We start from the raw sequence: 25,622 nt of genomic DNA on the forward strand, positions 1-25,622 counted from the left end.
TAGAGAAAATATAATACATAATAGGTTTGAAAGTAAATTGATAGGTAGATGGTGGCTAATGCCAAGGTTGACCTCTTTGAGAAGGTAATGATTGAATTGAAATCTACAAAAACAAGGAAGACTTAGTCCTATGGGTATTTAGGAAACGTGTATTTTAAGTGTAGTTTATCCAAAGTGAAACCAACCAACAAAAAATGGAGGTAGGAGGAAGACTATATGTTTTGAAACTGAAATTAAGAAGTCCAATATAGCTAAACTATGGCAAATAAGAGTGAGAGATGTTGGCAGTGGCAAATTCATGAAAGGTTAGAAAGTTGTGAGGAAGATATAATTATAATCCTAAACCACTGGAAGACCTACAGCAGGAGAACCTTGTGACATTTTTGACTCGTAAATGACTGCTGTCATTTAAAAGCATAGAGCGTGAGTCCAAGCGTCATCTGATAAACAAAAATATGGAACTAACGACCCCGGAGCAGATATCTGAGGGCAGGGCTAATAGAAGTGGCCAAAGCTGGACCTATAAATTCAGGAGACCTCAGAATGTGCATTGTGCACAGGACCATGGGGAATAGATGAGATTACCTAAGGGACAAAGGGAGATAAATACAGGACACTTACATATTTGGAGTTCTGGTAGACATGAGGAATTAGCAAAGGAGGCTGAGAAGAACAGGACCGAAGCAGGAAGGTTTTGTGACACCTAGAGACTGCAGTGTCTGAGAGAGAGTCGCTGGCTAATGCTACCAATGCTACTGAATAGTTGGGTAAGATAAGTAACAGATAATTAACTAGTAAGTTTGAGAATATGGAAGTCATTGGTAACTGATAAAAAAGTCATTATATTGGTGGCAACAAAGATCGAAATGAAGTAGGTTAAGAAAAACATACAATATGAAAAAACGGAAATAGCAAGGAACATGTTGTGAAAGGGAGAAAGGAAACAGAGACAGTGTTTGAGAGAGATGTGGGGTCAAATGAGGTTTGATGTTTTGTAAGCATAATATTAACACATGTATAAGGCCAGGAAAGCTAGTGGACAAACTCTAACAAAGAGTAAGACACTGAGATGAAGCAGAGATGAAAGATACTGCTAGAAGAAGTTCCTGAGTACCTTAGAGAGGATGAGATATGGCACACAAGGAAAAATGGGCTTTAGGTAAAGCCAGAATATTCCTGTTTTTGAATAGAAACTCATAGTAAGTGTGCATACATCCCAAGACATTAGTTCATCTTTTTTCAGGCATGAGGTGAGGTCATTAGCCGAGAGTTGAAGCCAGGAGAGTGCCAGAAGTTGAAAGAGAGAGATGACGTGAAATGGCCAACTCTGAGAATGGGATATTGGGTTTATCTAAGTGTCTGTCAATGCTTTTGGACATACACCAGAAGAGATATTTAGACATCTCAGCTGTGTAAATGTATCCAGCGTAATGTAGTTACGGTGAAGCTGCGTGGGGTTGGCTGAGAGTTGGCAGGCTAAGCATTTTCTCATTGAGAGGGAGAGTGGAGAGAGGGGCACAGGGGCGAGGGTGTTTTGTGAGAGTCATAGATAACAGGACGGTGGGGTCTAAATCAGATCATGTGAGAACAGGAGCAAGGAAAATGGAGAGCATAAAAATAAAAGGTTGAAGCCAGGCGTGCTGGTGGCCCAGTAGTCCAGCTACTGTGAGGCGAGAGGATTGCTCAAGCTCAGGAGTTTGAGGTCAGCCAGGACAACATAGTGAGACCCTGTCTTAAAAAAAATAAAAATAAAATAAAAATAAAGAAAGAAAAGAAAATGAACAGCCATCATCTTGGAAATCTTTTGACAAAGTTCAGGCCTGCCCATGACCGTGGGTGGCTGAGTTGGGTGTGGAAGAAAGATCACAGAGGAGGAGGTTGTGAAAGAGTGAGAGTCAAATAGATAATTTATTTCATACTCAAGTCACCTGGAAAGATGTTTGTAGACATGGTGGAGAGGGAAGCAGAAGCCCTGGACAGGGGATGACCAGGAATACGGGGGAGTTTTGTAGATGAGAGCAACAAGAAAGGGTGAAGATTAATGACTTGTGTCAAAAAAAGACTTTTTTTTTTAACAACAGGAAAACAGAGACATTTTTTATATTATAGCGTAAGGTGTTCTAGTGCAGGGTCCGACAGCCATTGCTTGTCTATAAAGAGAGCATTGTCCCTCCCCATCCTCTTGTGTCTTAAAGAGAAGTTGATAGGCCAGGGGTGGTGGCTCACACCTGTAATCCCAGCACTTTGGGAAGCCGAGGCGGGCGGATCATGACGTCAGGAGATCGAGACCATCCTGGCTAGCACAGTGAGCGGAGATCACGCCACTGCACTCCAGCCTGAGCTACAGAGCGAGACTCTGTCTCAAAAAAAAAAAAAAGAGAGAGAGGTTGATAAAGGCTGCCCAGTCTCTCTGAGGGTTGAGCCCTTCTCCAAGTGGGGCAAAGTGAGAAGGCCACCTCCAATAGCCAGAGCCTCTGAAACCTCCTGGCACTGTACTCTTTTAAGAGCATGGAATGTCAGATGCAGCCATAGATGTATTACTTCACTATTAGGCACTATATCTACAACATTGAGGAAAAAAAAAAAGACGTAAGTCCACCTTACATTCTAGAAGAATTCATACAGGCAGGATAAATGCCATTACCGATCAGTACTACAGGAGCATAAAAAGGAGAGTCACTAACTGTACTTGGGACTCTTGGGAAGAACCAGCTGTCATTTATGCTTAGCTTAAGGGAGAAATACACATTTTCTAGGTGGAAAAGAGAAGGAAGTTCTAGGCAGAGAGACTAACATAAATGAACGCGCAAGTGATCTGAACAAGCCTGTTATGGTGTGGGAATGGCAGAAATTCGGTGTGACTGAAGCCCAGCGTGCCTGTGAGTGGGCATGGGAAAGGTTAGGATGGAGGCAGAGGAGAAGTTTCGTGACATAGCAGTGACAGGCTGAACTCTGGCCCTGGGAAAAATGTGTGTCCAATAAAGTTGTGTTTAGTTGCATTATTCAGTCCCACAGAACTCTGCTGTTGTGCAGGAGAAGTGGCAATCAACTAAAACTGAAGAAGCAACCTTACAACTAGTGCCGTCAAGAGCTGCACGGAGATCCTGAAGAAATACACAGTAAGGTATCCTACCTGCATCACAAAACAAGGAGCCATGTCTATTTCTTCTGTAGGTAAAGTCAGACAGATGTGCACCCACACAGGAATAACAATAATGTCCCCACTTTCTCCCCAGGTTCCTAGATCCTCTGGTGGAATCAGCAAGAATGGTGTTCCAACTTCTCAGGATTGTCTCCAAGGTAGCTGCCATATCCTCATCTGAGCTCTAGGCTGAGGGCATTATCTAAAGTTGTGCTAATGTCTTCATTATGGTAATACTGAGAAAGATGGTATCGCAGCTTTTGTAATATTTCATAAAGTATAAAATACTTTAAAAAACATCACATTAATTTGACAAACGATGTATAGGCATTATTAACTTCAAGGTAGAAATGGACTCGGAGGCCTAGAGAGGCCACACAGCTATAGAACATCTAAAAACATGGCTACTAATTTTTATCTTAGTCATCTTGAGTTCTTAGTTTAAAAAGTCATAACTTAAAAGGAAACCTCACAAAATAGTTATCTGTTTCCTGAGTGAATAGATTGTAATAGCTGCACTTAAAGAAATAGTCATTTCCCTGGATAGCTATGATTTTTTAAGGGTAATAATGATCAACTCATTAACTGTGGTTGCCTTAAAGCACTTTGATAAGATTCAAATACATACTCCTGTTATTTAATGCATATTTACTTTAAAGAGCTACTCACTCATGTATTCAGATTACAATAACCCTTCTGCTTAATCTTCCTCAAATGGTTATTGTATTATTTTCAAATGCTTTCATGCAGTAGAGTAACACAAAGGTAATTCTATGGATTCACAAAGCAAAGTTGGATATTAACAACTAGGTATGTTATCTGTTGATTTGATATTCGGTAATGCTAAAGTTTAGAATTTAAATCAAATTGGGTTTTCGTAAGCTGTAAGATAAGTGATTGTAGCTTTGTCATTCCATAAAAAAATAAAAATACCATCATATATATTCATAAGAATTTGGCTCTGCTTACTCCTCAAATTTTTTATAACTACCTTCCCTTCAACCATACCCATTTAGTCCATAAATTATAAATGTAGCATTCAACTCCTAGACGCATTGTCTCAAAGCATTCTAGGAAATAACATAGGTCTTCATTCAATGAGGATTTAATGACTATCTACTCTGATTTTGGCCATGTGGAAGACTGTGGAGATAAAATGTTATTCACCACATGTTCAAGGAGTCATAGTGTAGTGAGTGATATGAAAAAGTCAACCACGACTCCAATGAGGTGATGCATGCTGGGATAGAGAAAAGGAAGGCATAGGTGCCAAGGAGATACAGACAGAGAAGACATTTCTTCAAGAGGCTTGGGATTACTTGCAAAGAACAACAATTTACATACATCCTTTCCACCCACACTTTCCAGAACTATACCAGGTGGGAGGAAAAGATGGTCTCTATATTAGCAGCAGTTGCAAACATTAAATTGATTACTCAGCCTTTAGCGTATATCTCTGACACCACGTCTCAAACTCTTCTGTCCTTGTTCAAATTTATTAGAGTTACATCATGCATGCTTACAAATAGCATCCTTTTAAGTTGATTTTTTTTTCTTTAAGACAGAGTCTCACTCGGTTGCCCAGGCTGGAGTATAGTGGTGTGATCTTGGCTCACTGCAACCTCCGCCTCCGGGGTTCAAGTGATTCTCTTGCCGCAGCCTCCCAAGTGGCTAACACTACAGGCACGAGCCACCACACCTGGCTTGTTTTTGTAATTTTTGTATTTTTAGTAGAGATAGGGTTCACCATGTTGATCAGGCTGGTCTCGAACTCTTGACCTCAGGTGATCCACCTGCCCTGGCTTCCCAAAGTGCTGGGATTACAGGGTTGAGCCACTGTGCCCAGCCTAGGTTGCTGTTGTGAGAGGATTCTGCTCACTGCATTGGCCCTGGACAGCTTCCCCCACGCCCAGCTACCATACCGTACCCAGTGTCCTCAGTATGATTCGTCAAGCCCTAACTGGTTCCTTCAAGCTGCTTCCAGCACTCTCAAAGAGATAATACAACGGTCACCACTTCACAAAAGAGGACCAGGCATTCTAGGAGTTCTGAATTCCAGGTATGCATTTGTTTCCTGCCACTACAGCTCTAGTATGCTTAAGAACAATTCCATTTATGCCTCTGTTCTGTTATTGCGTCTTAGAAAAACAGCTGGAGGGATTGTCTTCAAATTAGGAGAATACACTTGGAGTAATCTAAAGTAAAATATAAACTCTACACTTTTACTGAATTCATCTGCAGAAAACCCTTGGTGGGGAAGGAAAGACACAACAGAGATGAGCAGACATTTTTTAAACTGTTCAAGGCAGAAAAGCACAAGCATGGGTTCAACCATAAGCTCTGAAGCAGAAATCTAGAGGGCTGATACAGAATTATACAGGGTGATATGGTCTGGCACCGTGTCCCCAGCCAAATCTCATGTAGAATTGTAATCCCCACGTGTGGGTAGGGACCTGGTGGGAAGTGATTGGATCATGTGGACGGTTTCCCCATGCTGTTCTTGTGACAGTGAGTGAGTTCTCACGAAAGCTGTTGGCTTAAAAGTGTTGGTTAAAAGCTCCCCCCACACCCTGTCCTGCCCCCACCCTCTCTCTCTCCGTTATGTGAAGGTCCTTGCTTCCCCTTTGCATTCTGCCATGATTGTAAGTTTCCTGAGACCTCCCCAGCCATGAGGAACTGTGAGTCAATCAAACTTCTTTTTCGTTTATAAATTATCCAGTCTTAGGTAGTTCTTTCTATCAGTGTGAAAACAGACTAATATGCAGGGGACTTTCAGTCAAGCTCATTTTAACCAGCAAATTCTAGAAACACTCTATGGTTGGTTGCAGTGAACTTTTATTTATTGAATAATGGTTTGCAGATAATACCAAAGAATTACTAGCTGGTGCACTGAAGAAATTTGGGGTGTTTTACATATCCAGCAGCCAAGAATAGGTACATACCAGGCATTTATTAAAGAGAATAACCTTGGAATTGTTTGAAATGCCTGTTCTCTGGTGCCGTAAAGAAATAGCACTTGAACATAAGTTTAATTTCTTCAGCAAGGCCATTTCTATACTTTCTGCAGAAAGGGTACACTCGCTAGCAGTTTTGCCACAAGAGTACACCAGGCGAAGGAGACAGGATCATTTATAACTTGACGCGTCCATCTTACTGCTGTGTCTGGTTTGTATTGGCTGGAACGGGACCTCACATTCTATATTTGTCCTGATTGGCTGGCAACTTAGAACTTTTTAAAAAAGACAAAGGCAGAGGAGAACAAAGGAAGGAGGAATTAACTTGTGGAATGCTGAGAAAGGTAAAACACCTTCAAATAAGGAAGAGGAACAGGCTATGACCTAATGCTTCCTTGGACCAATATAAGCATGCCAGGCAAATATTTAGGCTAAATTGTGGGAGCTAAGAACATAAAGTACATTGATTTCTTCATTACAGCAAGCAGATATTTAAGAATGTTAGCACAGGTCTTTGAATAAATTTTGCTTCTAAGAGATGTTACTATTTATTCCTAATTAGCCTGGGAGGAAAGTCTTTGAAGAGGAACCTCTACTTTACTTTTTACAGAATCAATGCCCCATTTCATATTTGTCAAAAGCTTATTTGAGAGTAATAATATTTAGGGAAAATAAGGAGAAAGATATGCATTTAATCTATTAATCTATGCACTGCATTTATTCTTCATTTATTCAATTCTTCTTTTTATTTTTCTTTTTTTTTTAGGCAGGGTCTTGCTCTGCTGCCCAGGCTAGAGTGCAGTGGTGCCATCATGACTCACTGCAACCTACACTTCCCAGGTTCAAGTGATCCTCTCATCTCAGCCTCCCCAGTAGCTGGGACTACAGGCGCGCCCCACCCTGCCCATCGAATTTTTGTATTTTTTGTAGGACAGGGGTTTGCCATGTATCCCAGGCTGGTCTCAAACTCCTGAACTTAAGTGATCTTCCTGCCTCAGCTTCAAAAAGTGTTGGGATTATGGGTGTGAGCCACTTCAGTCTGCCTTCAATTCCTCTTTATTCAACAAATATTTGTCTCTACCTTATGCAAGGTACTGTTCTAGAATTCTGATAGGCTATACTTCTGTTTAAAAAACATATATTCTCTTTGGAAAATATAAACATTAAATAGGTAATATATGTTATATATTCAATCTACATTAATTCAAGTTAATTTTATCATAACATTTGTTAATATTTGAAATTTTATATATTGGAAATATTTGGAATTTTCTATATATATTGTTTCAAATATTAACAAATGTTATGAGAAAAATAACTTGAATTACTGTAGATTGGAGAAGTGAGGAGGAGAGGTATCATCTGGAAAGGTTTTGGAGAGAGGATCTTGGTGCTGGAACTGCATGCTGAGAAGGAGGCGGAGCGGTGCAGACCCGAGGAGAGACCACCACAGGCGGAGGAAACAGCAGGTGCACAAGAGGCAAAGAAAAGGTGACGATGAGCCCCTTGCTCAGTTACTGTGACCAGAACATGGTCACATAGGGGTCAGTGGTAGGAAAAGATGTCAGCAAGTGGCTGCAATAGGCCATGGGATTCACACTGGGAGTCACAGTTAGGTCCACTGTAGGACAAATAGATGGTGCTGAAATAAGAATATAAGTTGAAAGGGAGTAGGAGGCTCTACTGCAGCCCAGGAGTGAGGCAGCCTGTCTTGTGAAAGAACTCAGAGCCACATCAGGGGCTATGCTCATGGAATTTTAATAAATATGGCTTTGTTATGATGCCATAGGCTTTCACTGAGAAATGTAAAGAAACATCCCCATGAAATGCATTGTATTTATTTTAAGCAGGCAGGGATCAAAGGTGAATAGGATGTGGATAATTCATCCTGTTGCATAGTGCTTTCCTCAAAAGAATTTGTTGGAAAAAAGAAACTGAAGCTACTGATTTTTGTCTCTTCCTAACGTCTGAAGAAATGTACTTTATCGAATATCCCCTTTGTTATTTTTCAACATCTACTCAACTTGAATCTTTTACATTGATGTTAAAACTTACTGAGGTAAAATGTACAGTGAGAAAATTTCATGTGGCAGAGGTATAGAGCCTGAAAAAATTTCACCAACTGCATACCTGTGCAACCAGTAGGCAGAGCAAGGAACAGAATCCTAAAAACCTTCCTGGTATTATGTTCCAACTGACCCATTTTTATCTCAGTATGAACTACACATCTCATTATGTTTTCTTCCATATGTTGATCACTAGAAAATTTATAACCATATTTTGTGTCTCTCATTCAAAACTACCAGAACCTCTAAGCAGGCTTGTATGGACTAATCTCTCATCCTTGGTTTCACTTTTTCTTTCTTTCTTTCTCTTTCTTTCTTTCTTTCCTTCTTTCCTTCTTTCTTTCCTTTCTTTCTCCTTCTTTCTTCTTTCTTTCTTTCTTTCTTTCTTTCTTTCTTTCTTTCTTTCTTTCTTTCTTTCTTTCTTTCTTTCTTTCTTTTTCAGACTGAGTCTGGCTCTGTTGCCCAGGCTGAAATGCAGTGGCATGATCTCAGCTGACTACAACCTCCACCTCCTGGGTTCCAGTGATTCTCCTGTCTCAGCCTCCCAAACAGCTGGGATTACAGGCATGTGCCACCACCCCCAGATAGTTTTTGTATTTTTAGTAGAGACAGGGCTTGGCAGTGTTGACCAGGCTGGTCTTGAACTTCTGATCTGAAGTGATCCGCCCACTTCAGCCTCCCAAAGTGCTGGGATTATAGACGTGAGCACCATGCCCAACCTCACTTTTATCTTTCTTTATACCCTTTGCCTTCACTTCATTTGTGGCTTTTGATTTTTCCTACTTTTCTTAATATCATTGAATATATCTTTGTAAGCAAGGTACAACATTCTGGGAAGAAAGTAATGTCAAAGTAATACATGGAAGAAAAACCTGCCCCTCTGTAAGTATTTTGTCAGTCACTTAGTAAGGTTTAGTCCAATCAATACAGAGTTTAATACATAAACTAGAATCTTCACTTTATTGTGCAGCAAGAAAGCAAAAACGATTCTTTCTACAGATACTAATGCATGATTAAAACACACAGCCCAGAACACCTGCCTAAAAAATCAGTCCCTATGGGTCAGAAGTCATGGGTCTTTGTTGGGGAAGTCAGGGACCCCGAATGGAGGGACTGGCTGGAGCCGACACAGAAGAACATAAATTGTGAAGATTTCATGGACATTTATCAGTTCCCCAAATTAACACTTTTATAATTTCTTACACCTGTCTTTACTGCAATCTCTGAACATAAATTGTGAAGATTTCATGGACATTTACCACTTCCCTAATAATACTCTTATAATTTCTTATGCCTGTCTTTCATCTCTTAACCCTGTTATCTTCATAAGCTGGGAATGTACATCACCTCAGGACCACTATTGTACAAATTGATTGTAGAACATGTGTGTTTGAACAATATGAAATCTGATTGTAAAACATGTGTGTTTGAACAATATGAAATCAGTGCCCCCTGAAAAGAACAGTATAACAGCGATTTTCAGGGAGCAAAGGAAGGTAACCATAAGGTCTGACTGCCTGCAGGGTTGGGCAGAATAAAGCTATGTTTTTCTTCTTGCAGAAAGCCTATTAACTGATGTGTAAGTAGGAGAAATATCACTGAATTATTTTCCCAGCAAGGAATAACCCTGGGGAAGGAATGCATTCCTGGGGGTAGGTCTATAGATGGCCGCTCTGGGAGTGTCTGTCTTATGCGGTTTAGATGAGGACTGAAATACACCCTAGTTCCTGCAGTACCCTCAGGCTTACTAGGACTGGGAAATTCCAGCCTGGTAAATTCCAGTCAGACCGGTTCTCTGCTCTCAAACCCTGTTTCCTGTTAAGACGTTTATCAAGATAATTCATGCACAGTGGGACATAGACTCTCATCAATAATTCTAATTTTGCCTTTGCCTTTGCCTTGTGATCTTTATTGCCCTTTGAAGCATGTGATCCTTGTGACCTACTCCCTGTTCATACACCCCCTCCCCTTTTAAAATCCCTAAGAAAAACTTGCTGGTTTTGCAGCTCAGGGTCGTCATCATGGTCCTACCAATATGTGATGTCACCCCAGGAGACCCAGCTGTAAAATTTCTCTCTTTGTACGCTTTCCCTTTATTTCTCAGACCGGCTGACACTTAGGGAAAATAGAAAAGAACCTATGTTGAAATACTAGGGGCTGTTTCCCCAATAGGTCTTGAAGCTATTTCCCATGAAGGATGCCACACACCCACAACCATACTGCCTTTTCTGTTCTTGTGCCCAGGGGCCAGATTATTAAGTGGGCTTCAAGACAAACTCTCTGCTTTTTAGATCCTGGGCAGAGAAGTGCAAGAGGAAGCCCACATTCTGGGGCCAGCTGGTCAGTGCAGGCAGCACCTTGGCCTTTGACCAGGACAGGGGCAGTGTTATGTCCCTGCAGCCTTGCGGAAGGCCTTGGGTCTCCTCTGCACTCCAACATCATCTCGGTCTGGACCCTACCTGTAACTCTGATTGTACCATTTAAAAAGGACAGTGATCCTAGGTTAAAAATGTATTCAATCATTTAATCTATTGAAAGTTTAAAAGTCTATTTATTTAAAAAATAAACGTTTTACTTTTTACTTCGGAACAGTTTTAGGCTGTTGACAAAAAATGCAAAGATAATACAGTTTTCATATACCCCACACCCAGTTTTCTGTGTTTTTAAAGACTTACGTTCGTATGGACCATTTGTTATCCTTGATGAATCTGTACTGATAGACTAGTACTAAAGGAAGTCTCTACTAAGATTTCTTTAGCTTTTTACCTAATGTCCTATTTCTGTTCCAGGACAACACATGACATTTGGGTGTCATGTTTCCTCAGGTTTCTCTTCACTATCACTCTTTTCAGACTTCTCTAGTTTTTGAAGACCTTGACAATTTTGAAATATACTAATAAAGGTATTTTGTGGAATGTCCCTCAATTTAGATTTTCTTTTTTTTTTTTCTGAGATGGATTCTCATTCTGTCGCCCAGGCTGGAGTGCAGTGGCGCAATCTCAGCTTGCTGTTAACATCCACCTCCCGGGTTCAAGCAATTCTCCTGCCTCCCGATTAGCTAGGATTACAGGCTGACGCCACCACACCTGGCTAATTTTATTTTTTTAGACGGAGTTTTGCTCTTGTTGCCCAGGCTGGAGTGCAATGGCACAATCTTGGCTCACCGCAACCTCCAGCTTCCAAGTTCAAGCCATTCTCCTGCCTCAGCCTCCCAAGTAGCTGGGATTACAGGCATGCACCACTATGCCCAGCTAATTTTGTATTTTTAGTAGAGACAGGGTTTCTCCATGTTAGTCAGGCTGGTCTCGAACTCCCAACCTCAGATGATCCGCCCACCTCGGCCTCCCAAAGTGCTGGGATTACAAGTGAGAGCTACCGTGCCTCAATTTAGATTTTCTGATGTTTTACTCAGTTTGAGGGAAGAAGGCCACAGAGGTTAAGAGGGTTATTATCACATCATATAAAGAACACATACTAGCAACATCACTAATCACTGTTATGTTGACTTTGATTACCTGGCTGAAGTAGTATTTGTCAGCTTTCTTCACCGTAGAGTTCCTCTTTTTCCCCCTTTCCATACTATAACATTGGGAAGCAAGTCACCATGTGTAACCCATGCCATCCTTAAAGAATGGGGAGCCATGATCCATCTCCCTGAGTGTCTCCATATATTATTTGGAATTTTTTCTACAAGGGATATTTGTCTATTCTTTCCCATTTATTTATTCAACCATTTACTTATACCAGTATTAACTCATGGATATTTATTTTCTAATTAAGTTGTAACACACTACTACTTTTTTTACTTTGTTGCTTAATTTGTTCCAGCTTTGGCCACTGGAAGCTCTTTCAGTTGAGTCCTGTGTCCCATCACTGTGTTTTGTTTTGTTTTTGTTTTGTTTATTCATATCTATCTACACACACGTAGATCTATATATATAACATATATGAAGATAATATGTATACATACACATTAAATGTGTATACTCACATACACATACACTACATTATTTCTGGTGCTACAAGATGCAAAGGGGTCATGTAAAATTTCTACCCTGGTCTTAAATCAAGTCATCTCTGCAAGGATCCCTGATTCTTATTGAAGATGGTAATAGAAATCAAGATCTGGGCATTAGGTATGCTCATTACTATGGGATGTTATTATTTCTATGTCTTTTCAACTGACAGAGCAAAGGAATATATGTGTGTATATTAGTCTATGTGTATATACGTATCTATCAATATTTGTAACCCTCTGTATGTATACTAAGCTGATCATGAGTTTATTTGATGTCTTCAACTGTGATCTATTACCACATGAATTATTCTGTCCTTGCTGATATGAAAATTCCCACTCCAACAATGAGAAGCTAGACTCATTATTCTGCATCCATTTACTTAAGTTTTCATCTTCATATCAGAGTTGTTAACCTATGCTCCCATGAGGAACAACTTTATCAGTTGTAGTACAGTATTTATATCCAGTTTCTTTTGCCTTTAGTCTGTAAGACTGAAAGTGCATGGTTTGTAAGGTTAAAGGGAAAAGTCCACTAATTTCCAAATTTATACTTAGTAATTTTTATAAAGATTTATAATGTCACAAAATATTTTGTGTATACAACTATCAAATGTAGGCATCTACAAATACCTTTGTTTTGTTTTTTAACACATGTGTTAAAATTTTAAACAACCCACATGTGAGTAGTTCATTTATCAATTTGAATGGTTAAGAAACACCATCACCCAAGGTTATGTATCATCGTGTTCTACTCTATAATATGATAGTGGTGCATGAAAGACATAAGGTTAAGCAGAGCTGACAGAAAGTGCTTAGACTTCAGAATCAGTTCTTGCTTTCCAGGAATGGGACTTTGACATGTAACTTGATCAGTCAGAGACTCAACTTCCTCAACTACAAAAGGGGATTATTAAGAGGATCAAGTGAATTTCCATGTGTCTTAGTCCTTTCAGGCTGTTCTAACAAAATATCTATTGACTGAGTGGCATATAAACAACAAATATTTATTTCTGGGAAGTCCAACTCCAAGGTGCCAGCAGATTTGGCGTCTGGTGAGGGCCCACATTCTGTTAGACAGCACTGACTTCCTGCTGTGTCCTCACATGATGGGAGGAGCAAGCCAACTCCCTGGGGCCTCTTTCCTAAGGGCACTGATGCCACCTTCAAGGGCTCCACCCTAATGGCATAGACACTTCCTGAAAGCCCACCTATTAATACACTGGGGATTAGGTTTCAACATATGAACAGGGGCAGAGCACAAACACTCAGATCATGGGGCCATGTAAGACTCAGCATAGAAAGTAGACATTCAACAAATGCTAATTTCAGTTTTTTTCTCTGTTTTTAATTATTTCTTTTATTGTCTCTAGTTTCTTAATTGAGGTTAACTCATTGCCAGGACAAACAGCCCAGCCAATGAATTTCGGCCTACAGTGAAATCTCACTCTTGAATAACTTTGGATTGAGTTCTTTCATTAGAATCCTTCCAAAGTGCTAGCAATTGATTTGCCACAAAAGAAAGGTTTGATTTTAAACTGGCACAGGAAGCCAAGCTGAAATCCTCACTGCACACAGGAGTGATGTTGCCTACAGAGAACTCAGGTTTTAAATCGCTGTACTGCAAACTAACACCCCATTTAACAAACGGAGCAGAAAAGCTGCTCTGAGCTGCAGAGCCGGTGGCCGCCTGTGCATTCGCCTGAACTTTCAGGCAAACTGGAGCGTCCGGGATTCTGTTAAATAGACTTCAAAAATATCAACTCCCTATGTATCCACAAGTAGGGTTTCTTATCAAAGTCATCCACCACTCAAAGACTTATTTTTCCAACCCAGTAAAACAATGGTTCTTTTATACAGTATCTGAATATTGTAAATCTAATAAAGGCAAGTGAAATCCTATCATCAAGTGTGGCAGAGAACACAGGCTTTAAGTATTTGAGCAGAAACGATCTCTGTTTCACAATTATCCCAGGACAGTGAGGAGAAAGGTGAATTCAGTCATGCACCTGGAATGGAGTTGAGTAATCCTAGCCTCTAGCACAGAAGGAGTAGCGTGGAGAAAAAGAGAAAGATCTCTCAATTGTTACTGCACCAAGATTCCTGACAATATTGGGATATTGTTCACTCAACAGACACTTTGGGAGTGTGGTCTCAGTTCTTGTCTGAGCCCTCACACAGGGAGGCTCAACACCGACTTTTTTAAATGTTGAAGCCAACTTCTTGACAATGCCCTGCGTTGTTTCTGTATACATGAAATCACTCTCTTTGGTATCAATAGGCTGAACTTGATATATGTTGTGTGAGATTCTAATGACACTTATATCCCTATGAATACCAGGCCTGCAGGATATGATTTTATAAAAGATAAATGAGGTAGGAAATTAGTGCAGCCAATGGCTGTACCATCCTTGTGGACAACACCTTGAAAGTGAGGCAAGTTCATGCATCTGCAGTCTCAAGTTCGTGCACCTGCGGTCTCCACACCAGATACTCTCTCCATGGCTGGTGTGTGTCTGCCCCACAGCACGGTCTTGAGCCCTGAAGTCTGGTCAATTCTCAGGTTATATTTGCCTGCTGGACGTGTACCCTATGGCTCAGATGGACTCTGGTTTCCTCATACACTCTCTCCTGAAGCACTATCCCAGTAATTCTCTAAGGATCATCAGATTCCTTCTCTTTATGAAGCTTAAATCGTTTTTTTCCTCCTTTTTTTTTTCTTTCTCTTTTTTCTTTTCACCTGGCATGTCCTTCATCTGACTCATGGTACTTTTCTGCATCTAATGTGAAGCTTTTCCTCAGTGATCCCTAATCTCACTTTGCTTAAACAGGAGACAGGTTAATTTTTAACTTTACTTATCAGAATGTTAACAGTACCTTATCAAACCACTACAATACTGCAAAGAGGAAAATGTGAAAAGAGGAAAATCATTCTTAAGCATTCTTATATATACAGTTTTTTCTTTTTGCCTATAAGACTAACAGCAAAAGAACTGTATATATAAGCATGCTTACAGACTAAAGGTAAATGTTCATTTATTTTTCAAATGTGTACTTATTAATATTTATAAAGAATAATGCTACAAAAACATTTTGTGTATACTATTGCCAAATGCAGGTATCTACAAATACTTTTGTTATTTGTGTGTGCATTAAAACATTAAAAAAAAAAACTCATATGGCTGGGTGCAGTGGCGCAGGCCTGTAATCCCAGCATTTTGGGAGGCTGATGTGGGAAGATGGCTTGAGCCCAGGAGCTCGACACTGCAGTGAGCTACAATTGTGCCAGTGCACTGCAGCCTGGGTGACAGAGGGGACCCTACTCAAACAAAACAAAAACCCACATGTGACTGATTCATTTATCAGTTTGTGTAGTCAAGAAACACCATCACCCAAGGCTAAATATTATCATGCACAATTATATAATATGATAGTGGGGTACGAAAGCCATAAAATTAAGCAGAGTTATAATAATACAAAGTGCACGGAAGGAAGAAATAGCTGTGACACCTTCTGGAAATGGGATTCTGACAAGTGTTATAACTTGATCTGTTAAGGCTCAGCTTCCTCAGCTATAAAAGAGGGTTTATTGGGAGGATTACATTAATTTCCATGTGTTTAGTTCACTCAAGCTGCTATAACAACACATCATGAACTAGGTGGCTTATAAACAACACATATTTATTTCTTATGGTTCTGGAAGTGGTGAAGTCCAAGGCCAAGGTGCCAGCAGATTCAGTGTCTGGTGAGGGCCCACATTCTCTTTTTTTTGTTGTTTATTTTTTTTATTATTATTATTATTTTTTGAGACAGAGTCTTGCTCTGTTAACCAGGCTGGAGTGCAGTGGTTTGATCTCAGGTCACTGCAACCTCTGCCTCCCTAGTTCAAGCAACTCTCCTGCCTCAGCCTCCTGTGTAGCTGGGACTATAGGTGCCTGCTACCACACCTGACTAATTTTCATATTTTTAGTAGAGACAGGGTTCCATCATGTTAGCCAGACTGGTCTCCAACTCCTGACCTCCAGTGATCCACACACCTTGGCCTCCCAAAGTGCTGGGATTACAGGTGTGAGCCACTGCGCCCAGGAGGGCCTACATTCAAAGACAGCAACACCTTCTTGAGGTGTCCTCACATGGTGGGAGGGACAAAGACATTTTTAAGAAATCATTCTTATTTTGTGGCTGTAGAAAAGAAGGTTTGGAGCTGTCAAGCAGTTACATGACTTGTCCAAGGTCACATAGCTGAGAAACTAAGGCACCCTTCCCTGCTTCTACAATACTATAAATTTTCACTGATAGCTACTTCTAAAAGTGTAAGAAATCCCCTAGGTTTTAAAATGTTATGAATTCCTTACTAATATGGTTTTTGCCTGAAAGTTAACCAACAGCCATCTGGTTAAGGATAATTCTATTTTATTCTATTTTTTAAAATAAATGTAGAGTCAGCTGATAACAGCAGATACCTGCTGACTTTATAACACACGTCTACATAAGTTGTCTATATTTCTGTTAGGAATATGCATCTTTCTTTTAAAATAATATAATTAAGAGCTGATACTTAATGAGTATTTACTGTGTGCATGCCCTGAATTGGCACATTACATATTTTATTTTACTTAAACTTTATAACAACTCTCTGCTATAGATTGTTTCTCTATTGTTTTCCAAGAAGAGGAAATTTCTGGTCAGGAAGGGTAAATAGGCTGGTACAATGACTCATACCTGTAATCCCAACACTTTGGGAGGGCAAGGTGGCCGGATTGCTTGAGCTCAGGAGTTCAAGACCAGCCTGGGCAACATGGAGAAACCCTGTCTCTACCCAATCCCCTCAACTTAAAAAAAGAAAAAAAAAAAAACATAGCCAGGTGTCATGGTGTGCACCTGTAGTCCCAGCTACTCAATATGCTGAGTTGAGAAGATCTCTTGTGCTCAAGATGTTGAGGCTGTAATGAGCCATGATTGTGCCTCTGCACTCCAGCCTGCACAACACAGTGAGATTTGTCTCAAAAACAAAACAAAAAAACATCAACAACAAAAAAGAAAGTGTCAATAATACTGGCAGAGTAACACAGTGGTAGAGCCAAAAAACAAGAAAAGGACTAAGATCTGCCTCTTTTCCAAATTCATATTCATGTTCCTATCATATATGCTATCCTGCCTTATTAACATTCTAAACACTAGTGACATACATTTTATTTATTCAAAAGCTTCTTTCCTAGGTCAATTGCCAGAGAGAAATCAACAGTGGTACTCATAAGTGTTTAATGAAAATAGCAGGTAAGTTGATTCCCTAAGAAGTCAAGGGCATTCTTTCTTGTTGTTTTGTTTTTCAACTTTGATTTTGGGGTTAGAGGTACATCTGCAGAGTGTTATCTAGGTAAACTACATGTCACCGGGGTTTGGTGTACACATTACTTAGTCACCCAGGTAATAAGCATAGGACCCCATAGGTATGTTTTTTAATCCTCTGCCTCCTCCCAATCTCCACCCTCAAGCAGGCCCTGGTGTCTGTTAGTCCCCTCTTTGTGTCCATGTGCTCTTGTTGTTTGGCTCCCATTTGTAAGTGAGAATATAACGGTATTCGATTTTGCATACTTGCATTATTTTGCTTAGGATAATGGTCTGCAGCTCCATCCATGTTGCTGCGAATGATGCAATCTCATTCTTTTGTATGGCGGCATAGTATTCCATGGTGTGTATGTATCAGATTTTCTTTAGTCAGTCTATCATTGATGGGTATTTAGGTTAAGTCCGTGTTTTTGCTATTGTGAATAGTGCTGTAATAAACATATGTGTACATGTGTCTTTATCATAGAATTACTTATATTCATTTGAGTATATACCCTATAATGAGATTGCCAGGTTAAATGGTAATTCTGGTTTCTTTGAGAAATCACCACACCACTTTCCACAATGGCTGAACTCATTTACACTTTTTTTAGTTGTGAATGTTTTTGGAAGAACCTACAGGTAAAAAATATATATATATTTAAGAGCCCGGAATGCTTTCATACTTGTATCTTTATTTTGAAGTCTCTGTCACTCTTCTTTAGCCTTTCCTGCCTAATTAATGCAACCTGGTACTGAAGCGTTTCTCATCTCTTTTGAAACACACATCAGGGGAACTCCTCACTTGAGTAATGTATTGCAGTCATACGTCATCGGCAGCAACAGCTCCTTGCTGTAAATAAAGCTGTAATTTTATTATTGTCAGGAGTCCAGACTGAGACATTCTTACTTACATGCAATGCATCAAGCATTACAAGCATATTTCTAATGCACTTCCTAAATCATGCTCCCTCTCCTCCTGTGGGCAAAGATCTTTTAAGGCATAGGCACTCTAAAAAGCATTCAGAGTATGGAAATGAATTAGCGAGATGTGATGCCCTGGCCAAATTCACAAGAGACATGAACAGCTAAGACAAGCACCAAAGGTGTTTCTGTCCGAGCAGCAGCCACAGTGAACCCCTGAGAGCGCTCAGTGCTAGTATTTCAGAGGACTCACGTGGTACATGCAGCATTAGTTCTTGAGGGGCTTGGTCCTGCAAAGGGGCTCATTGCTCTCTCAGCCTAAAGTACTTGAAGTCTCAATTCAATGTTATTTCCATTTCCAATTCCCTAAAAGGCTTTTGTGCCAGCCCATCGGTTCTCCTAGAGCCTCCTGCATGCCTTAGCATTGGGTCATTCTGCACACTGCACTAAGATGAACTGACTGCATGGCTTTACCCTCACCAGACAAAAAGGCAAGGACTATGCCATCTTTATTTTTACATTCTTGGAGCTCTGCACAAGGTACAAGATTAGTAAATACTTGGTTGTTGAATAAATAAGTATTAATCACTGAGAAATTCTTAACAATGGTATTAGGTGACTGAACTAGAGTCAGATCGACTAACCATTAAATGGTGAAACTGAATGGTTATTGGTAAGATTCTTTAAGAAAACAAAATTACAGTGCAGCTACTCAGTCTAATCACTTAATTGTACTGAGTGGTTTCATCAAGACCATGAAGACAGAGCTGGATGCTTATTGAGCACACTTCCACTTGCACACCAGGCTTCACATTCCTAGCTCATGTATATCCATATACTCAGGAAGGTATCATTAATTCATATTGAAATTGTGTTCATGAATAACGGAATTTTGTTCAACACATGTTTCCTCATAGTGCAAATGAATTATTGGGATAAAACATAGGAGCAGTTTTCATGACGAAGTTTATGCTTGCATCCTCCCAAATGTTCATGAGGACATGGTACCTGTGACTCCACTGGGCCTGGGTCCTGCCAAAGTGATACCTCTTCCCATTAGCAAGTAAGGTGTCTGATATGGTTTAGCTCTGTGTCACCTCCCAAATCTCATCTCGAATTGTATTCCCTGGGAGTAGAGGGAGGGAGGTGACTGGATCATGAGGGTAGTTGCCCCATGCTATTCTCGTGTTTGTGGTGAGCTATCATGAGATCTGATGGTTTATGTGTTTGTCCTTCTTTCTCCTGCCCTCTTGTGAAGAAGGTGCTTGTTTCCCCTTTGCCCTTCCATCATGATTGCAAGTTTCCTGAGGCCTCTCCAGCCATATGGAACCGTGAGTCAATTAACCCTCTTTTCTTTATAAATTACCCAGTCATGGGTATTTCTTTATAGCCGTGTGAAAACAGACTCATACATAAAATTGGTACTGGGAGTGGGGCACTGCTATAAAGATACAGAAAATATTAAAGTGACTTTGGAACTGGGTAATAGGCAGAGGTTGGAACAATTTTGAGGGCCCAGAAGAAGACAGGAAGATGTGGGAAAGTCTGGAACTTCTTAGACAATTGTTAAATGGTTCGACCAAAATGCTGATAATCATGTGGACAGTGAAGTCCAGGCTGAGGTAGTCTCAGCTGGGGACAAGGAACTTATTGGGAACTGGAACAACGATCACTCTTGCTATGCTTTAGCAAAGACACTGGCAGTATTTTGTCCCTGCCTTAAAGATTTGTGGAACTTTGAACTTGAGAGAGAGGATTTGAAATTGGAATTTATGTTTAAAAGGGAAGGAGGGCATAAAGTTTGGAAAATTTGAAGCCTGACAATGCTATAGGAAAAAAAAATGCTGTGGAGAAATTTAGGCTGGCTGTAGAAATTTGCATAAGTAATGAGGAGCTGAATGTTAATTGCCAAGACAATGGAGAAAATGTCTCCAGGGTGTGTCAGAGACTTTGGTGGCAGCCCCTCCCATCACAGCCTGGAGGCCTAGGAGGAAAAAAACAGTTTCTTGGGCCAGGCCCACGGCCTCATTGATCTATGCAACCTCTGGTACTCTTCATCCCAGCCATGACTAAAAGGGGTCATTGCTTCAGAGGGTGCAAGCCCCAAGCCTTGGTGCCTTCCATGTGGTGTTGGGCTTGTGGGTACAAAGAAGTCAAGAACTGAGGTTTGGAAACCTCTGCCTAGATTTCAGAGGATGTATGGAAATACGTCAATGTCCTGGCAGAAGTCTGCAGCTTGGAGAACCTCTGATGGGGCAATGCAGAAGGGAAAGGTGGGATTGGAGCCCCCACACAGAGTCCCCACTGAGGCACTGCCTAGTGGAGCTGTGAGAAGAGGGCCACCATCCTCCAGACCCCAGAATGGTAGATCCACTGACAGCTTGTACAGTGAGCCTGGAAAAGCCACAGGCAATCAATGCCAGCCTGTGAAGAAGCTGCCCAAGGCAGTGGGAGACCATTCCTTGCATCCGCATGCCCCAGATGTGAGACATGGAGTCAAAGGAGATCATTTCAGATCTTTAAGATTTAATGACTGCCCCATTGGATTTCAGATTTCAGTGGGGTCTGTAGCCCCTTTGTTTTGGCCAATTTCTCCCAGTTAGAATGGGAGCATTTACCCAAAAAACTGTACTCCCGTTGTATCTGGGAAGTAACGAAGTTGCTTTTGATTTTACAGGCTCATAGGCAGAAGGAACTTGCTTTGTCTCAGATGAGACTTTGGACTGTGGACTTTTGAGTTAATGCTGAAATGAGTTAAGACTTTGGAGGACTGTTGGGAAGATTTTGAAATGTGAGAACATGAAATTTGTAAGGGGCCAGGGGAATAATTACATGGTTTGGCTCTGTGTCCCTACCCACATTTCATCTAAAATTGTAATGTCAACATTGTCAAGGGAGGGACCTGTAATCCCCACAGCTTGAGGGAGGGGTAATTGGGTCATGGTGGTGGTTTCCCCCATGCTGTGCTCGTGATAGTGAGTGAGTTCTCACGAGATCTTATGGTTTTACAAGTGTTTGGAAGTTCCTTCTTGTTCTTTTCTCTCCTGCCCAATTGTAAAGACAGTGCTTGTTTCTCCTTTGCCTTTTGCCATGATTGTAAGTTTCCCGAGGCCTCCCCAGCCATGTGGAACTGTGAGTCAATTAAACCTCTTTCCTTTATAATTACCCAGTCTCAGATATTTCTTTTTAGCTGTGTGAAAACAGACTAATATAGTCTTCCTGAGATAGGATTCCAGATTCCAAGGGACAGAGAGAGAAATCCACATTTATTTAAGCATCCCATGTTAGAGGTAGTGTAATAAGTACTTTAAATGTAGTTTATATTTAAAATAATGTCTATGTACTTATATGTACTATAGTTTCTAAGTTACATCCACAGGAATTTTACAATACAGTTAACATCCCCATTTTACATAAAACAAATGTCAAAAACCAACAATGGCTTATCGAAGCTAATATGTTAAAAATTTTAGCTCAACTCTGACTGACTTCAAAATCCATGTTTTTCTTAGCATACCAGTTACCTCTTAAATTGTATAATAAGGAGGATTTAGTTCCCAGAGGGAAATGATGACTCGCTTAAAGCTGTTTTTTTTCCCATTGAACAAATATGCATCAAACACATACCTGTGCCACCCACTATTGTAGGTGCTGAGAATCCCACAGTAAAAATGGATTTGCATTCAGAAAGCATATGTTTGAGTTGTGGGATTAATAATCTGTTCTCTTATATTGAGTGCACATCAGAATTACACATTTTTTTTCAGACAGAGTCTCACTCTGTGGCCCAGGCTGGAAAGGGCAATGGTGATCCTGGCTCCCTGTAGCTTCAACCTCTTGAGCTCAAGTGGTCATTCTGCTTCAGCCTCCTGAGTAGTTGAGACTACAGGCGTGTACCACCACACGTAGCCAATTTTTTATTTCTTATTTATTTTTAGAGATGGGATCTCTCTATGTTTCTCAGGCTGGTCTTGAACTTCTAGGCTCAAGAGATCCTCCTACCTTGGCATTCCAAATTGCCAGGATTACAGGCATGAGCCACAACACCCAACCTAGAATCACACATGTTATGTGCATTATTATTATATCCCCAGATGCTTTGGAAGTATTCAATTAAAAAGGAAACCAGTGGAGAGAATGAATCTAATTTTGGAATTCCTTCTGAACTACTGCCACAGAGGACTGGCTGGACAACTTCCTTTCTGCCTACTAATGCTTTGCTGGTGTTCTCCCCCAGCTCCATTCCATGATCTAGTCCAGGCTACTCCGAAATGCTTAATCACATACTGGGTAAGCCAATCTGCTCTCTTAGTTTTTCCCAAACCCCTGCAACCAGACTGGTTTTAACTTTCGTATTTCTTGTTCCATCTCAGCTGCTGCTGGCGTTTCATTGTGGTTCTGAGGAGTGCTGTCACTCAGGGGTCTCCGGACCCTATCTAGTGCTGACCTTCCATGGATTTCCCAGAAGACTGAATAGGCTTAATTTTGCAACTGCTCTAGAATACAAGTGCACTGGTCTCCTGGACACTTCATGGGGGGAAAAAAGACAACCCTCTAGTTCTGCTCAGATTTTTTTTCAGCTCTGCCTCCTGCAAAGACAGTCCATCTCATCCAGCCAGTTCTGAGGAAGTACATCAGTCATGTTCCTTTTTCTGAAGAAAACTTCCAGTATTGACTACTAGACGTTTTCTAGATCAACAGCTATCAAGCCTTTGGAAATATAACTAATATGTACCAATATGTAAAAAATAATTTCTATTTTTTTAATGAAATAGCTTCCTAAGGCCCAAATGTAACTTTCAAAATGATACGTGTGGCACGAATTCTCTCTACTACCTGGGCGACAAAGGGAGCACAGCGCACAGGCTGGAGGTCAGAGCCTCCCTGGACATAGTTTGGCCCCAGAAAGAATCAGGGAAGAAGAAACTTGACAAAGAGCCTCATAGATGTTCCCTAAAGCAGAGACCCTCTGAAGGTGATGCATGACTATTAGAGAATCTGTGCTGTAAGGAGCTTCAGATGCGGAAAAGTAAAAGCTAACAAACTTGCTGATACAAACAAATCTGTGTCATAGGCACACAGTCATGCTAACAATTTTTTCTGTTAAAAGTAGGAAAAAAATGTATGTTTTTTGGCATATATTTTATGTTTTGTTTAAAACACTGCACATTTTATCTTTAAATACATATATGCATATATATATTTAAAACATACACATGGACATATAACTATTTGTAACTATATACCTATCTGTAAAAATATTATCATTGAAATTGTTTCCCTTTAATAAAACAAATATAAATAAGCATAAGCCTCCATAAAGCGCTTATATCCAGGGATGTTGCAGCAAACTGTCTCTCCCGGGGGGATAGGAGGAGGTTTGATTTGCAGCATTTGCCAATTTCTGCATTGTAAACACTCTGCCTACGGCCCGTTTGCAACTACCAATGATTTAGTGCCTGGCTCACAAAATTCCTGAATATCTAACAAGCGGCTCTTTTGAGGGCAGGAACCCGTGGCAGGTTACCACCACCATGCTCCTTCAGCACCGCAGCAACCTTGCGGGAGGTGCTTGGGAAGCCCACGCATTCACCTTTCCTTTTAGACTGACAATCACTCTGCAAGGTCTTGAGTCAAGATATTTTCATTTTTGTTTTGTAGAATAGAATAAAACATTTTCAGAAAATCTGAAGAAGATCAAGGAAAATAAAGATAGACACAAACTGTAAAAAGTATTCAAGAAATGTTTGCCGATTTGTATTACCTGTGGTGTGGGTGAGAGAAAACACAGAGCTAGAATGCTTGGGTGGCAAATCCTGAAAGACGTTTGACCAGGAGAGGCAGCCCCCAGGAAAGAGGGCGTGTTTCTCTCTGGTTCTTCCCTGAGCCAGAGAATTGCTTCTAATTCTCTATGATCAACTCTGACTGATATCAAGCAGATATTAAAATGCTTGGAATCTCAGCCTCCTCGTGTGTAAAATGAGTGTGTGACTTTTTTTTTTTTTTTTTTTTTTTTGAGTCAGAGTCTGGCTCTGTCCCCCAGGCTGGAGTGCAGTGGCACCATCTTGGCTCACTGCAAGCTCCGCCTCCCGAGTTCACGCCATTCTCCCGGGTTCACGCTAGACCTCACTTGTGCAGAAGACCTGGCTGAAGGGAGGTCTGTGCCTGTGCCATGGTCTTGGCTGGAGGCTTCACGTGCAAATCCAAGCACAGAGGACTCCATACCGGCCAGCGGGCCGTGCCTGCCTCCCAGCAAGCTCCCGCCCGCCTCAGAGAGCTCACAGCCTAAGCCTCCATCTCATAACCAATCTCTCTTACAGTTCGAAAACTTTTCCTTTAACCTGCTGTAAAGTCAAAGAAAGACTTTTATGAAGTCACCTCTCAGCTTTTCTTTCTCCAGGCTAAATAATCCATTTCCCCTAAAGTCTCCCTGGGGTCCTATTTCCCCACCCCTTCATCACTTTCGTGACTCCTATTTGAGTTCTGTTTGAGAGAAATGAGAATGAGTTTCTGGGGAAAGGCTCACCCTGACCCTGTACTGGATGGTAGAAGAAGCCGAGAGGGCAGCACGGGCCGTTTCTTGCAGGGAAATCGCTCTTGCTGGTCCTCCCTGTGCCCGGCACATCCGAACAGCACAGCCGCTCTGCTCTCCAAGCCTTTACTTTCTGCACCAAGAGAACAGGGGATGGCAGAACAAAGAGGCCTTAGAAATGATCACACGCGGCCGGGCGCGGTGGCTCAAGCCTGTAATCCTAGCACTTTGGGAGGCCGACGTGAGCGGATCACAAGGTCAGGAGTTCGAGACCATCCTGGCCAACATAGTGAAACCCTGTCTCTAGTAAAAATACAAAAAAATTAGCAGGGTGTGGTGGCGGGCGCCTGTAGTCCCAGCTACTCGGGAGGCTGAGGCAGGAGAATGGCGTGAACCCAGGAGGCGGAGCTTGCAGTGAGCCGAGATGGTGCCACTGCACTCCAGCCTGGGGGACAGAGCCAGACTCTGACTCAAAAAAAAAAAAAAGTTACACACTCATTTTACACACGAGGAGGCTGAGATTCCAAGCATTTTAATACCTGCTTGATATCAGTCAGAGTTGATCATAGAGAATTAGAAGCAAGATGTCCTAACAAATGTATAGTCCAGTGCTAAGTATACCCTGCAAAATAGTGGACTGTAGGTCTGCCTGAAATGAGAC

Source organism: Nomascus leucogenys, chromosome 19 (assembly GCF_006542625.1).
Source record: "Nomascus leucogenys isolate Asia chromosome 19, Asia_NLE_v1, whole genome shotgun sequence".
NCBI classification, from domain to species: Eukaryota; Metazoa; Chordata; class Mammalia; order Primates; family Hylobatidae; genus Nomascus; species Nomascus leucogenys.